The sequence below is a fragment of the Cupressus sempervirens genome, chromosome 1 (genome assembly GCF_028749045.1).
Source record: "Cupressus sempervirens isolate cs-2001-9-10 chromosome 1, ASM2874904v1, whole genome shotgun sequence".
NCBI classification, from domain to species: domain Eukaryota; kingdom Viridiplantae; phylum Streptophyta; class Pinopsida; order Cupressales; family Cupressaceae; genus Cupressus; species Cupressus sempervirens.
This window is the reverse complement of record NC_143118.1, coordinates 199679506-199693644: the sequence shown is the minus strand read 5'-3', so window position 1 is coordinate 199693644 and position 14139 is coordinate 199679506. Positions and strand designations below refer to the sequence as shown.

The 14139-nt window shown below is 35.5% G+C and overlaps 1 pseudogene; it reads right to left on the bottom strand.

Moving 5' to 3' along the window:
• The window catches only part of LOC149576813 (glycosylphosphatidylinositol anchor biosynthesis protein 11-like), a 39630-nt pseudogene extending 31351 nt beyond the window's left edge, over positions 1 to 8279 (bottom strand).
• Positions 8280 to 14139: the final 5860 nt, after the last annotated feature.

Here is a 14139-nt window from a genome sequence, read left to right as displayed (position 1 = left end):
AAAGCTGGCAAGGAATTCAGTTGGATACCTTGAGAATTAACCAAAGAAGAGATAGTGCTCTGATTCCGGCAAGATTGCACTATTTTATGGAAAAAGGCAGTGTTTCGATCACCTTCCTGGAGCCAATCAACTCTAGCCTTTTGCTTCCAAAAAATTTCCTCTCGAAGTTCCCATTCTTCTAGAGCTCTAGAAGCAAGGGATTCAGCCTTGCCAAGATCCTCTGAGAAACCTCGATCTCTAATCTCCCTTGTGATGACATCGAGATCTTCTTGAGCAAGCCTCTTCATAAAATGAAGGATCCCAAAGCATTCCCTATTCCATATCTTGAGCTGCCTTTTAACATATTGAAGCCTTTTAGAAAATGAGAACATTGCAGTACCATATGCAAGAGCACCATCTTTCCACCAACAAAAAACAAAATCATGAAGAGAGGAGTCACGAAGTCACATCAACTGGAATTTAAAAGGAGGATGCTTCAGAACATAAGCCCCTATAGTGGAAAATTTGATTGGCCAATGATCTGAACCCCTCCAATCAAGGATTTCTGAAGAGATAGTAAGGGTGCCACTAACCCAGAAGCAAGAAACAAGAAATCTATCCAAACGTTCTGAGATAGCAGCAACACCAGTCTTGCGATTATTCCAGGTATAGAGACCATTAGAAGGCTTAACATCAGAGAGATGCAAAAGAGATATGTGTTGCCGAAGAAGAGCAGAAGAAGGCCCCAATCTAGCCAAACCACCATGCTTCTTCTCCAGACTTAAAACTGAATTGAAGTCCCTTGCTAACACCCAAGGATGATAAGGATGACAATTTCTAACATATTGAATATGATCCCAAAGTTCCTCCTTTCCCACAAGATCAACAGGTGCATACACATTAGTAACCATGATTACCTCTCCTGAGTCTAGAGCAGAAGCTACCATAGAGAGAGCTGAGTGAGAAGACATCCAGCCAAGAGGAGAAATTTTTTGAGGATCCCAAAATATAGCTAAACCACCCGCACTGCCTGTTGCCCCAACACACTAGCATTGGCCACGAGACCAAATACTAGAGGCATGTTGGACCATAGACTCCACAAAGAGCTTAGTCTCTTGGATACAAAAAACATCAGGACTATTATCAACCACCAAGTTATGAATAGCCTTTTGTCTAGGGATGCTATTCAACCCTGTTACATTCCATGAGAATAATCATCATTGGGTAGAATTGGGAAAATGAGAATCCAAAGGTTTCACTGAACCAGACTCAACCAATATATCTCCTGTGAGTTTAATCTTCTCTTGGTCTTTTTTGTGCCCACTGCTTAGAGGGGGAGTAGAAGAAGCTCGCTTAAAGGGTCAAGACATCAACCCCAAGGGGAGAGGAGATCCCTTGCCCTTACCTGATGGTAGCACATCCTTAACCAAGTAAGCTAAAACAACATCATTATCCTCCAATACTGCAGGAGTCACCAGAGCCTCTATCACAGGAGCTACATGGACCTCACAGTTTTGATATACTACAACTTGGGATGCCCCACAAGCATCATTAGGAACAGATCTCTCATCTGGGAAAACTAGATCAGAAGAGATAGGAGGAGGAATACCCTCCTCTAGAACCATACTATCCAGCACCTCAAAGCGGTTAAAACTTGAATCAGATAATCTTTCTTTCAAAGGCCTCTTTTGACCATGTCCCTTAGCTCGAGGGCGAACAGGGGTAAATCCATCCTTATCCTGCATTTGAGCCTTACCCTTACCTGTAGCATCTTGCGGATTCATCCCCTTGGTAGTATTAGCCATTTGAGATTGTCCTTTTCCTGTAGTATCTGCCAAACCACCAACATTGCCAGTTGTAGAACCATCCACTCCTTTGAAACTCGAGTTATGGGGGCACTGACGCTGTAAATGACCATACTCATGACAAATCCGACAACAAAAAGGGAGGGATTCATAATCTAACTGCTGTACCCAAGAAGAATCCCCCATACGAATTTCCAAAGAATCTAGTAATGGGTTATTCAAATTAATTTCAACACAAATTCTAGCATAAGAAATAACCTTTTTATCGAGGGATTGATGTGTGATCACAGTCGGCTTCCCCAACAAAGCAGCAATTTGTCGAAGGATGTCTTCATGCCAAAATTCCAAGGGAAGACGAGGCAAGCGAACCCAAACTGCCACTGTTGAAGGGAGATCCTTAGCAAAATTAAAACCTAAATGCCAAGGTTTGACAAATAACCCCACATGGTTGTAGAAATAAGGGCCTCCTTCAAAAACACGATCCTAATCAGACATGCAAGAGAATACAACAAAAAAAACTATTCCCTACCAACATAATCTCCATATCGCCTTCCACCTGCCATGAGCAGCGGATCCATGCCTCAAGAGCAGATAGAGAAATCCGGATTCCAAGAAATTTGCATATCAAAGCATGCTTGGTCCAATAATCAATGTCCTCCATTACAACCGTTGGAGGAATAACCAGAACAGGGCGATCATGGCTACGCGGAAAACAACCATTAACTTTTTTCAGCTTGGAGCTCTCCCCTGAATAAAATGATTCAGATCGAATTGCATGCATAGTTGGAGAAGAACCATCTGTTCTCACCAACGGAGAAGAAATCCCAGGCCCTGCCATGCAAACAATAAAACCCCAATCCAAAATTGAGTGCAGAAGATTTCCAAAAACACCGACGCAAATTATGTCCAGTAGCTAGCAATCCAAATAGAACAGAAAAATAGTAAAAATCAAACACCAAGAACAGGCTAGGGGAAAAACCCTAGCCCAGTCGGCAGCCAACGCTTCTCCACATTCTCCTCGAACCTCCAATTACTTTGTCTTATTTTACATACATGCTCAATTTTGCATAAAGATAAGATATGTACGAAAATATTCTCAAGCATGCACAGTTAAAATTAACATAATAAAATCAAATGTGCCTAATGCAACATAAATGTATGCTTTTAACACCCCCTTAAGTGAAACTTAGCTAGACACAACTAGGCCTTATTAGGTTTCCATGCATAATGAAGAACCTCTTAGAGCTTATAAAAAGGAGAAAAACAATGTGGAAAAAATCTTCTCCAAAAGTGAAAGATGCAACTACATTATGTGCAAAAGAAAAAACTCTAAGAAACTGGAAAAATATGAATAAAACTCAAATGATAATTGGCATAAAACTAAATGAAGAACCTCGTTTCAAACCAAGATGGTGATTAGGATCGATCTGCATAAGTGCCCCTTAAACTACTACTCAAACAATGCTTGTAGATGGCAAAGAAAGGCCAAACATATGTTAGTTGAAGATACAAAAGATAATAATCATCATGCATCCTATAAATAACACTACTCAAAAAATGGATGTATGGAAACAAAGGAAAAATAAATGTAAGTCAAAGATACAAATGAAACATGAAATTTTATGAGTGATTCCAACAATACTACTGAACTATATAAGAGAAAGTTGTTAGTCAATATTACATGTATCAATAGTTTACAAATCTAATCTATTAGAGAACAAATGAAGCATTAGCATAAATAATAGAACCCCATGTCCACACCTCCCCCTTGCCCAATGTTGATAAAGGAGAGTCATGATAGGTTCATTGAAATTGTGTTGCACTAAGGAGAAGCTAAAAGAAAGGCCCATAGAAAAATAGTGTAACCGTTTCTTGTGTGTGAAGAAGGCATAGGATTTGAAATGTAATATTTTTGTAAAGCACTCTTGAAAGCCTCTATTCTTCTCTAGTATGTGGTGACTTGCATATCCCATCTTGCCACAAAAACTACAAGGATCACCTGACTTCTTCTATGTTTTGGAGGAAATATTTCCTGTTGGAATTTCTTAATGGGAAGAGTGCTTCTAAGAGGGGGGGGGGGGTGAATTAGAAGTAGTGGCCTTTTAACCACTTTTAAACCCTTAATAACATATAACTCAAATTAACATGCATGCATATAAACATTAAACAATCATGAGAAACAAACATGCATCACCACACAACACTTGAGATTTTGGTGACCTAGAAACCCTCCAGGAATAAGAAGATAAAATTGGGGTGGGGATGATACCCATGAAATTACTACAGCAATTGATTTCAACCACTTTTGATGGTTTGCCCTGTTAAAGGCTACAACACACTGTTAAATGTGACCCTGTTAAAGGATTTCAACACCTTGTTAGGAGTGTGCCTTGTTAGAGGACTTTAAGAACATTCAACTTAGAATGCCACCCTGTTAAAGTATTTACATAAGGTTGTTAAACCCATTTAACTCAATAGGATTTTCAAATTCCTAATACAGTTGTGAGAGAGTATTAGAATAATACACCTGATCTAATGCAATTCTCTAATGCTGATCTCAAGTACTTGATTTTCTCTTCTATCACTGATCTCTGCTAGATCTGATCTGTTGATTATGTTCCTTGTTCTGTTATGATCAACTAGATGTGTAAATCTTGTCCTTTCCACTAAATCTTTGACACTAATGTTCTGCAATGACCTTAACAATAGGCTCTAGTTTTCCTTCTTCTTTCGACTCCTCTTCTTACTCTCACATTTTTCAATGGCGTCAAGACTCCCTTATAAAGATTAGTGGTTCGTTATACATCCTTGATTCAAGTGTTCCCACTCAAACCTTGAAATTCACCCATTGGCTGCATGTAGTCTCCAATTTTTTGATTGGTTACATGAGGATCGCATAGGTAGATGTGAGGATTTGATCTTATCCTTTTATCTTGTCATTAGTCATGCATAACCATTTTACATCTTTGTTTGCAATTGCACAAACTCTTATGCTAATCCTACATTGCTCGGCACATGAAGTAATACTGATACTCAGCACCATCTATTCTAGATTGCTTAGCATCCTCTATGTTTCTTGTGTTACTTGGCACCTATTAATTTTCTACATTGCTCATCTCCTATTGGATCCTGAGTTACTTGGCACATATTGGTCTCATCTACTTGGCACATACGGTCTTCTAGTCTACTCAGCACATACTGTCTTCTAGTCTACTCAGCACTATCTGTAATTTGGCATGTGTAGTGTAAATGGTTAAGTGTGTTGACACTCATTTTTAAATCTTACTTATTTGATCAACATTTCCATAGTGAGAAGAAGGAGAAGGATACGAAGTGGAAGATCTTTTATCTAACCTTTAAGTGGGATTGGAGGGATTATCACTTCTTAAAGAGTATTTTAGGATTTTTCTTTGTCTCCTACTTCTCCTAAGATGATTGTACAACCAAAACGTAGGACTTGGAGCTAAGAAATGAATCATGTTGAATAAAAAGAGACTTCTCCCATGGTGCTCAAAGCATGCCTAAAAAGTAGGAAAAATGAAGGCATCTCCCCATAACATCTATGGTAGCATAAAGTATAGAAGAAAAATCTAAAGGGGTCCTTAAACCTTAGAAAAGATCATAAAGATGCACTAGCTTTCTCTTTCCCACATCCATGAAAAATATTTATAACAAAATTAAGCTTCTTTAAGAATTCATCAATGGAAGGAAAATAATCAAGTACCAAAATAGTGAAATCTATCTCTAGCTACAATGCCAAAGACTCATTAAGCTTCCCAAAGAGAATCTTAAACTTGAGCCACATGGATCTAAAAGTAATGTAAGACTCAATGTAATATCCATAGTACAAGGCACTCTTATACTAGCATAAATAATCAAATAATCTAAGCCTATCCTTATGATAATGGGCATCTCAATTGTGCGAAGTATCAACAAGTTGTAGCTTTCAGTTTAAAAAATTAAAGGAAGAAGATAATGTATGAAGTTACAAAGGCTTTAACATTACATACAAAACATATCAAACTAGACACAATAACCAAGGAACATAAGCAGCAAAGTGGTTATTCAATTACACACAATAAATGCATACATGGACAATGATGGAGACATCAACTTTGGTATATAACATAGTAATGAAAAGGGTTATAAAGGCCACAACACTCCATGTGGAGGATACACTGATGACAATTTAAGGATACTTCTATAAGAAATAATAATAAGATGAACCATCCAAGTCTTCACAATTTCCATGTATCAAAAGTCATCAACACCTTTATATACATGGATGAGGGTAGCTAAGTGAAATATGATAGAATTGTATTAACAAATATACTATCATTTATCATGTAACATAGATTAGCAGTGGCGGTTCAAGGGATACAAGACTCCACTTGGATAAAAAAATATGACTAAAGTAAGTAATGACAAAGATTGTAATTATAAGCCATGGAAAAAGTGAGGAATGGTATAATTTATAGTATCTCAAATATTTTGATTAGTTAAGAATTTATTAGTAGCATGATTGGTAGAATTACCACAAGGAGACCTAAGGGAAGATTGAATCCATGAGAATGATATTGACCCTATCATTAACATATATACAACCCATCAAACATACAGACAATAATAATACATGGCAATAGCCATAGATTTATTTTTGGATAAATGTAAAAATAGGTTTTAAGGGGACCTGAAATCCCATACAACAATTATCCAAGAAAAAGGTGATAAGTTTAAAGTATTAGCAAAATAAATAGGTTTTACAAGGACCTAAAACCTCAGATATAAATCATTACAATCCAAAATAAAATCTCCAAAGGGGAACACCTTACTGATGTAAAAGAGACAAAGACCACTAGTACTATCTAGACACTATGACTAGTACCAGATGATAGACCAAAAAGAATTGGGTAAAAGCACAAACCTGTGTCGCCCTTTTGTAAAGGAAAAGACTAACAAAAGTATAACTATTCACCTTCAATGACATAAAATTGGTATTATTATTTTGAATTTGGAAATGAAGTAAACTAATAAAATGTGTAGAAATGGATGAAGTCTAAGATTATAATTTTTAATAATTATTTGGAATAAGAATTGATATATTTTTCTAATTTTTATAGATAATTTTTTAGCTGCTGGAAAAAGCTAAAAATTAGGGGTTTAGTTCCCACCACAAAACTATATGAAAATAAAATTATTTCCCTTTGATCTCAGACTATGTTATAAATAACATATATATCTAAAACAATCAAAAATAAAAATTGGCTTTAGACCTATATTTTCTCTTTTATAAGGATTGAAATAGCAACTCAGCTGAAATTGATAGTTTTCATCTCCCACCACATTTCTTAAAACAAATATATTCTAAATAGGAGAAAAACTATAAATTCTAGAAGACGACTCTCTCCTCTAGAATGTCATATAATTTTTAGATTTTTTTGATATGATCTAATATTTTTTCTTTCTCAAAATTGACATCTTTTTGAGTGTTAAAATATGTGGTTGTAGAATTTCAATTAAAAAATACTATATCTAATTAAAACACTATAAACTCTATATGATAATATTATTGACTCTGAGCTCTATCGAATGGTGTTTATATATTAGTAAAAAAATATCATAAAAAATAGTAAGAGTTATTGAAATGCCACTTTTCTGAAATAATTGTATTTCTTTAGTAATTGGATACAAACTAGTATAAAACATGCATTTAATAGACATTTCCAATTGGAAAAGTGTGAGACAATATATAACTTAATTAGAATGAATTTATCTAGATCACATGTTTAAAAAAAATAGATTTTTAGATATAAATACTCAAAATTAGTCATTCTGATAAGTCAGCCTGAAAGGTGACACAACTTTGTACTTTTACCCAATTGCATAACCAAAAAAGAAACTAGAACCCCTTCACTACTAAAGTTCTTACCAATATTAGCTACTTTCTCAATAGATTCTTTAGTAGTCAAACCTAGACCATCTTCAATAGCCTTCTTAGTGCTCTACCTAGTGCACTTGTTAGGACCCCCACTAAGAGAAACAACCATTGGAGAAACAATCTCATCCATACTTCTCCTTTGCAAGCTAGTAGTGATTGCACATAAGCTAGAAGTAATCACATTCATGTTTTGCTCACTATTCTTAACAAGATACCTAAGTTTGGCCTCATAGTCTAGGAGCTTACCAAGAATGCCCCAACCTTTTCTTCTAGCTCCATTCTATTTTTCTTTCCTTGACCATCTTTCTTAGAGAGTTTATTTCATTATAGATCCATGTGTCAACCATGAGGGATAGGTCAGCATGTATCTTAGCCTTATGAATAAACTCAAGATTACCACCTAAGTTCTTCCCAGCCATCTCATCGAGGTCATCAATAACATAATTAGCATTCTCACCACATTGTGCCTTATTAAGATCTTCTAGCCTAGTATCCATAGTACCCTCTAAAAAAGTCTTCTCATTCTCAGTGAAAATATCATCATTCAGATCCTCCATACTATGGCTTAGTCACATCCTTCATAGGTTTGTTTAGTGGGCTGCCCTAGATTTCTAGAAAATCCCCCTTCTTATTCTCAGTTAGCTCCATATCTTTCCTACTTTCATTACCCAGAAAAAATCCTTCACAAGAATATCCCTAGATTCTGACAGGAGGATCTTCTAAGATCCGTCATGGTTCTTCTCCTAATTTAAATTTTCACCAAAATCAACCCTACTCTTAGACATTTTCTTCGACCCACTCCCTATTCACCAGAGTACACATCATTGTTTGAACTATACCCACCACTCTCTGTAATAGTCCCTTTACCCTGACTTACCACATTCTTTTTCTTCAGTGATAGATTTGTGTGTGTAATTAAACATTACTAATTACACTCCAGTTTACTTAAGATAATGCATTTGAATATTAGTTGACATGAAGATGAGTTTGCATCTCATTTTAACACATGGTGTTGGAGAAACCCACTTGAGGTGGAGTTAGTCGTCCTCTCAAAACAAAGGAGTTTGAATCTCATTTTAGCACATAGTATTGGAGAAACCCACTTGAGGTGGAGTTAGTTGTCCTCTCATGCCTCTTTGTTTGTGAAATCCACCTATTTCTGCAACCTCTTTATCATCCTCTCATTGTTGCACATGTTGCTAGTACTTTGTTGTACAATAGAGGATGATCCACCTTTATGGACATATGATTACACCTTATGTAGCTCATAGGTTATCACTTGAATCACACAGAAGGATCACACACAGAATTTAAAAAATAATAACCTAAGTTCTTATGAGTGCGGGACAACTCTTACCACATGCTAACTTTTGAAGGAATTCATTACCACCAATCTGACCTCCTTCATCCCAATGTGTAGAATAGATTGTGTGACTTTCAATATCACCCTTCAACTCATCACTCAACTCACCCAATTACACCCCTACAAGTAGTGAGTGACATCACCAAACATTGTTCACAACATCATGTCATTCATTGGAGCCACATCCAAGAGAGAGTGCATTTCTTTCAATGACTTGTCACATGAGCCAATTTGATTTGGAGCATCGACTCTAAGCCAATCAAATGACATTCATTCCCAAGATCGCTTATCATTTAACCAGCCAAGTCTGCCATTCCTGGTAATTTTTATTGAAAATTTAGTTATTCCACAAATTTCACTATCAATTTTGGCATTCATTTCAATGTGATGGGGTCAAATTTATTTTGATGTGAGTCATATACCCTAAAAATTGTAATTCAATGATTGTACTATCAATTGTGTATGTTTAACTTTGATGACTATTTAACCATCAAAATTAAGTATTTTTTTTTTCATGTGATGGTCATTTAACTACCAAATTTGAGCTCGTACTTTTTATGACATCTTCATATTTTAAAAAATTAGCCCCCTCACTATATGCAATTTCAATTTGGTAGTCCAATCTTGATAAGCCATAACTTGGTCATCCAGGTTCCAAATTGATTCCAATTTTTTATTTTGGCTAGACTATCTTGAATATTTCATTGGTACAACTATTTTCTAGTTTTGGTAAAAGAATTTTGTAGAATTGACATATTTTGGTGGTTTTACCTATCCAATCCTAGTTTTGGCAGCTTTCAGGGCTTTGTTCGACCTCATACAAACACACTTTTAGGTGTAATTTGCTTTTAAAGTGCATGATTTTTGGTCTATTTTCTAGATCATTTTATCTATTTTGACCTATTTTGGCACTTGTAATTGATTGGATCCTATAGAGATATTACATCTTATTTTTTTAGTATGTTAAACTTTGTATTTGTTATTGTAATCATCAAAATCAAAATTCCACTTTGATCCATTTTGACAAGTGGTGCATGACAAGGATCAAATTTTAATGGTTATGTAATGAAACTTTGATGCCTTTGATACCATGTAATAATCTACTTCAATCTATGATATCATATAAGGATCAAAAGGGAAAAGGTCAAGTCCTAGTTGCTACTTCAAGTCATGATTTAGGCAATTCACTTCTAGATTTGGAGGCTTTTCATCATATGACATCTTCATGGACTATGCTTTCATCATTTGGTCCATGTCATGCACCACCAATTTTGATGCACAATCACTCTTACACGAATGTGATTGGGAAAGGGACTATTGATAAGGTTGGGGAGGGGGGAAAGAACCTTCAAATATGTATTATGTGTAGCTCATCTAATTCATAATCTTCTTTCCATATATCACCTCACTAATGGGACAACAAGGAGGATCGTGGAATTCATTCCTAACTCAATTTTTATCAAAGATTTGAAGATTGGAGAAATCGTTTCTATAAGAGTGGTCAGCCATACATCTTGGCTATATTGTTAACATTCAATCAAGTTTGTTATTAGTGACAACACTTATTTAGATTCTGTATATAGTGTTTTCCAAGCACTACAATTCAAACCAAGCAATTCAATGTTTGTCGAGTTTTACAATTTCTACCAAGTTAATAGCTTAAGTCAAGCGAAGCTAGTGTTAACCGAGTTGAATGGAGAATAGTGTCTACCAAGTACGATCATGGTAAATAGGGAATGCAGTTTATACTGAGTTACACAGTATCTACCGAGTCACCAGTGAATACCAAGTTTGAAACTACATTGAAGTGATTAGTATGGACCGAGCTTCTACTTCTACAGAGTGCATGATGATGTCGAGTAATGACAATGGATGCCATGTATCAGAACTTCACCAAGTTAGTTTTCAGAACCCTAGTATCTACATTTGGGCCGACTTTGTAATATTGGTGTTAAATTGTGTAATGGTTGAATTTGTAATTGGATTGATATATATATATATATCATTTCCTTTTATGACATATATAAAAAATATATGAATGGAATACAAGAACGCGAATGTGAATCAACAACAAAGTAAAGTGTATTGTAAGGCCATATTAGGAGCAACAGAGTTATATTTATCATATAGAGGTGATTAGTATTTCAAAGGATCTCAATCAACAATTCAGTTGTCAGTCAGAGATCTACAGTTTCATCCTAATAGGTGAATCAGCTTCAAATTGTTTCACAAGGTAGAGTTAACAGTCTTTTTCTAAATCTCTTTACCAAGTGCATACTTCATTGTATGTTTGTAAAACCTCTAACAAGGTGGACCTAGAAGTCCTAATTGCTCCTAATAGTGTAGATCATTAGAAGTGATCAATGTAAGCCTTAACTAGCCAACTTTATGCTGCAGTATTGAAATTGTGTGGGAATCATCCCCACCCCAGTTTTACTATCTATTTGAAAGGTTTCTAGGTCACCAAATATTGTGTTCATGGTGTCTTATGTTTCTCAATTTCTCATGCATGCAGTAGATCAAATTTATTAATATTAATGCAATTAAGTTTTGAATTTGTTAAAAGGTTTTGAGGTTACTGATTCACCCCTCCCCTCTCAGTAACCTAGCTAGTCATGAATATTGTCAACAATTGGTATTAGCACTTTGTGATTCTCAAGATAAAGTTTGATAGCTTGAGCAAAGATCAAGGACAATGGAGATATTTAGACTTGACAAAGCTATTGACAATGAAAAGTTAGATCTAGAGATGGCCATAGCTCAACTCAAGAAATCAAAAGAGCATCTTTCCCAATCTCTAAAAAGAAGGAAGGAACTTGCAGATCAGATGAATGACCACCAATATATTGAAGATTTTCTCCCTTCAAGTATTTTAGATGAAGCAAATGATGCAATCAAAGAACTCCTAGAAAAGAATGGTTCCCTACAAGAAGAAGTAAGAAAATTGAAAAGAGAACAAGAAATTCAGTCAATAAGATTGTGTGCAATCTCAGAATAGGGAAATAAGGAAAAAGAAGACTTGGATGGAAGGCACAATAAAATTCAAAATCAATCCCTTCAACAAGAAAATCTTATTGATCAACTCTCCAATGCAAATGAAGAAATCAAGAGTCTGAGATTTGAAAATGAAAGAATAAGGAATGATCTGAGCTTTGAAAGAAAAATCAATGAAAGGTCAAGGAATGACTTAAACTTTGAAAGGAAAATCAATGAAAGGATGAAAATTGATCTAAATTTTGAAAAACAACTCAATGAAAGAATAATGAAATCCCAAGTAGAGATGGATCAACTAAATCAACAAAATGAGTAGAATCTCTATAGGCAAAAGGGTAAGGCAAGAATTGGATACAAAGAAGAAGGTGAGTCCTCCAAACAAGGTGCACAAAAGAAACAAAAACCTACTTGCAATCACTGTGGTAAGATAGGTCATACATCAAACAAATATTGGAGTAATGGAAAAGAAAAATTCAATGGAAAATGCTACAATTGTGGTCAACGTGGTCATAAAGCTAATGAATGCAAAGAAAAACCAAAGTTTGAGGGCAAGTGTCATAAATGCAAGAAACAAGGTCACAAGGAATCTGAATGCAGATCTAAGTTGTTCAATCCAGGTGAACAATTTGTAAAGGCAATATTCAATTGGGACTACAACACTTGGTGTAGATGTCATTACTGTGGAGAATATGGACACATTGGCATGAATTATGTTAAACATCACATAAGAAGAAAAGATACCACCATAAGATGTTACACATGTACCAAACTTGGTCATATAGCAAAGAATTTCATGAATATAGGTAGAATTGAAGATGAAAAGAAAGCAAAAGCAGATAGCATCAGGAAGTAGATGAGACAACAATGGATTCCTAAATCTACTAAGCAAGGTAGTTCAAGCGATGATAGTCATGTCACTCAAGAAGTGGGTGACTCCACCATTTCCAATTAAGTTCTTAAGGAAGAACTGGAACTATGTTTTCAAGGTCACATCTTAAATAGTTCCAATTGAAAGGAAGTAAAGATTCATATCGGTATTCAAGATACAAAAGGATCATTAGTAAGATCAGTAATAGTTATCACCGAATTGACTTCTCTACTAAGCAAGGTTGGGTCATGGACTCTACCAAGTGAAGTCGGGAGTAACATGGTTATGTTTGGTTGCCAAGTTACAAGCCTTCACCAAGCAATCCATACAAATAGTGGATTACAAGTTGTCGCACACGACATCATCACTGCTCCTAATGTATTGAGCATTAATGGGAAGTTTTATCAAAAAGGTAGGAAATTGACTTCATTTTCACTAAGAATTCAACATATTGTAAATAGAGCGATTTGTAGTGCATCCAAGTGACTTTGAGTAGAATTTGCAACAAAGTTCTTTCGAAAATGTTCTCAACTTACCGAGTTATCATGGCATCTAGTAGCAGTAGCAAGACAAAGAAAGGTTCTGAGATGTTGGTGAGAGGTGTTGAATGGAAAGCCCCTAACTTCAAACTTGTGCCAATGATCGTGAAAACCCTCGACCCGAATGGAGCTCAGTCACAAATCCCACCTAAGGTACTTCTCATAAATGATATCCAAACTCATTTTAAATGTGTGATTCAGGAGATAAGAACAATTGAAATTGATAATGCCCTAAGTGAACTTTGTGTGAACAAAATTCTCAAACCTAAGCACAAACATTTGGAAGAGAAAGGTTTAACTCATATTCCTCACTTCCCTCGGAACTTTCAAATCAAATGAATTAGGTATATCCTAAGGCGTGTTCATAATGGTCAACTGTGGTTAGAGTAACCAATTTTGATCACCAAAAAAATCATACATCACATTACTGGTCTCCCAATACTCACCAAAGCTAAAACCACTAAAACCCTAGGTCAAGATGAGTTACAAAAGAAAACCCTAGCTGAATGGGATGACAGAGGAATGAAAATTAGTAATGTAACTAATACAGAACTGAAATTTGGCATTTATGTGATAGCACACAAGATTTATAGTTTGAGCCAACTCAATAGTGTGTCATACAAAGTAGTTGACTTAGCTTTTAAGATCATAAA